This window comes from Pinus tabuliformis, chromosome 1_2, assembly GCF_031772625.1.
Source record: "Pinus tabuliformis cultivar Carrire ecotype Pingquan chromosome 1_2, CPIR1, whole genome shotgun sequence".
Classification (NCBI taxonomy): Eukaryota; Viridiplantae; Streptophyta; class Pinopsida; order Pinales; family Pinaceae; genus Pinus; species Pinus tabuliformis.
In genome coordinates, this window is record NC_142298.1 from 793,913,529 (window position 1) to 793,917,383 (window position 3,855).

Sequence of the window (3,855 nt, forward strand, 5' to 3'; positions counted from 1 at the left end):
TATAGAAGTCAAAATTGTTAAAAGCCAAAAAGGGTCATGTGCACTATATGAATAATATTTGTATTTAAAGAAATGTGTTGTAATATCCGAGGGATTGGTTAGATTCTGTAAATTTGTCACATGAATATGTGTTTGGAGTCTACTCTTAGTAAAAATTCCCCACAATATATGGCATATGGTTGAAAATGTTATAATCCATATTGTGTAAATAACTACAAAAGTTATGTTTTAGATTAATATTGTATATGGAGTTAAAAGCTATGGAAGCATTACATGAAGGATAATTTTTACTTGACTATAATTGAGTCAAAAGTTAGTTGCAAAATCAAAAATTATGTTGTCAATTGAGTTCATCGAGTATTAGTCAATTGAGTCATGTGCATTTTAAAGACTAAGTAATTAAAGTCAGTATATAGTTGAAAAGGTTAGTTTTTTACTAAAATCATTCGATTTCATGTCAGTGACACTTAATTGAGTCTATAAAAGCATGATATTGGCATGAAGATATTTTGTATTTGTGAGTTTTATTAGTAATTAGAGATTCATAGTAGATCCTAACTAGTGAATTGTGTCCTATTCAAAAGAGCCGATTCATTATCATTGAGAGTCATAATTAATTCATAAAGAGTTTTCCTTTCTGCAAATATAAATTGCAAATTCTGGTTCATTACCAAATATTTGAAAGTATAAAGGAACCCTTGGAGAACACCCATGACTAATAATGGTAGAGAAAGTAGCTCAACTGAGAAATAGATAAATAATTCTTACTAAGAAGTGAGAATATAGGCATTGGAGCATTGGCATTAAGCACTTGAACAAAATATTGAGCATTAACCAAGAAAAATTTGTAACATTTGATTAAGTATTTGATTATAATACTTGCGAAGATTATTGATTCCAAGATTCTCTGCATGTCCAAAAGAAGGAATTCAAGAAATAGACATTGGATGACCCACACACATAAATAGCTTAAAGGTCATGATTATTGCATGATAATAATTAAATTAATTGAGCCCTATAGTGTAAGAGTTACATAGCAATTCCTTAGGTTGTGAGCTCAAAATCCAAAAGTAGATCAATTGTAGTTAGGCTAAAGTGATTCACCTCGTTACTGGGTGTTATGTAGGATCAATATTAGCACAATATGGGCCACCCAATACCTCAAAGGAACCATGTTGTAATAATATGGAGTACTTTTATTGGGAAATATAAAAGGGCTAGAGACTCACTAACTTCATAGGAACCTCCTTGATCGAAGATTGAGGATAAAGAATAACAAGTCATAATAGAACCTTTTGTGTGTGTGTATTCCTATACAAGTAGTGGCTATTGCATCTGATATAGACATGGAAACCAATATGCATGTTATTAATGCATAGTAAGGAGACTTGGTAGGAGTAAAGATCTAACATGTTCCAAAATAGTTTCTTTAGGACAAAGAAAGACTTTTCCATGATGGGGGAGATGTTGGAATGCCTCTTAGGCCCTTGTAAAATTCATCATAAATTAAGACATTATAAATTAGCATAAGTGAATGTATGAATGTATATGTAATAAAGTACATGATAAAGAGAACACAATGAATGATTACTTGGAGTGGGATAACTTCTCTAGAAAATTGTCTATTATATGAAGACTCTGGAAGAAGGAATATGAAATTGGTTGGTCAACTTCCCAAAATATCTCTCTTGAGTATCACATCGGTGCTTTCTACAATGTAGTTCTTTTCTTGAATGCATGTGTGTGTTATAGAATATTAAAATAGGGTTTAAGGCCCTTTCTTCCCCCTTTGACCATTTTTAGGCCTTAAGGCTCATTTTTGATGAAAAAGCATAATGACGGTGCTTCTATCCCACTAAGAATCCTAGAAATAAATGCAGAGAATTCAATCATTGGTTCAAAAAATATTTTAAGTCTTTAGGTCAAAATGATTCAACAATATTATATGGCATGGTTTTTTCCTTCCTTTACCATGGATAAGGCCTCACAACCATCTTTGATATGAAAAATATCTAAATGGCATCAATATCCAACTTTAATTTGAATTATGTCCTAGAAAGTGCATGCATTATGGTTTGGAGGTGTTTTTCATGGTGATAAATCCTAATAAGTTATGTTTGAGACTAAGGCCCAAGTTTCATCCTCGCTTGAACATGGAACTTGATCTCAAGAAGGTTAATTTAGGGCTTAATTTCCTCATTTCACCCCTTATGTGGATGTTTGAGAATGATATCCATTTATACTACATAGAACCTACTCATGGTCCTTGTATCCGACTTAGATGCTAAAGAACCCCAACCATGGCCTTCAGAACCATTCTTGGTAGATACTCATGACAAATTCCTACACGAGGAAACTGTTTTTATTTAATCATGGTACTCATATCCACATAATAGTCCAAATATACCCTGTAGGGGTCTCATGTTTTGGTTAAAGGATGCGTTTGTGGTTCTATAACCTAAGAATAATCTTGAGTTATAGGCGTTTTTCATGTTTATTAAGAAAAATAAGCTTCATTTAGGTAACTTATTTTCCTCCCCTATCCTTGTTTAGACCTTGAGATCCATTATTAGTTCAAAAATAACCTATTCATGGAACCGATATCCTAATTGGAGGTGAATGACACCCAATAGAGCTCATATGTGGTGGTTGGAGGAATATTCCATGTCACTTGAACATAATCATTAAGGTTTAGTGTTGGCCCCTTTTCTTCCTCTCTTAAATATGGTTAAGGACCTTAGACTCTTACATGATGCCCAAGACCTCATAATGGAAAACATCTTGACTCTAATGCCAAAGACTCCTTAGGGAGGGAAAATGTAATAGTTTCTAGGTGGTGTTCATGGAGATTGATCTCAAAAAAAAATCAATTAAGGCTTAAGACCCTTATTTCACCCTCAACCACGTTTAGGATTGATACCCATTTCTAGTGTATAAAACCTAATTATGGCATATGTAGCAAACTTGGAGCCTTTCAAAGAACCCAAAAAAGAATCATGTGTTGATACAAGTATTTATTCAAATTTATTAAGCTTGATAATATTCAAAAATATCATGAGAATCTCATTTTCCTTCTTCTACCATGGTTAGGGCCTAGCGACCCATCCTCTATGCACGAAACTTTGTAATGGTATTCATATCCAAATTTGGTACCAAAGGATCATTCTTTCATGGGAATAGACTAAGAATCTACATTTAGGACATATGGCCTAGATATTCTTCTTACCTAACCATTGATATTGAGCTCAAGAAATTTCAATTAGGGTTTAAATCCTCTCTTTCTCTATTAACCATTTTTTACGCCTTGAGACCCCTTTCCATTACACAAAACTTACCCACAGAACCGATATCCCACTAAAATGTTAATGAATCTCAACCATAGCCTCCATAACCATTCTTTTTGTGTACCAAGAGATGTTTCTATTTAGGTCTTGTGTTATGGTTTAATAATGGAATTTATACCCCTTTAATAGAAAATAGATAGCATATAGGGGTCCCATGTGAGTTTAAGGTCCCATTCATTGAATTATATAGTGAGTTAAGCTTAATGGGTTATAGAAGTTGTTCATGGAACTTAGGCCCAAGAATCTTAATTTAGATAATAGGTTTCTTGTTTTCCTCCCATGACCTTGGTTATACCTTGATGCCTATTCTTAGTTCACAACTATCCTAATAATTTTAGCCATATCCCACTTAGAGTTTAATGATTCCCCATAGAGTTCATATATTTTGGTTCAATGACTCCTCCATGGTGCTTTATCTTGAGAAGAAAGTCTTAGCATTGGACACTCTTGTTTTTCTCTCTTGATTGTTATTGAGGACTTAGGACTTTTCCATGATGCCTAATACCTCGTA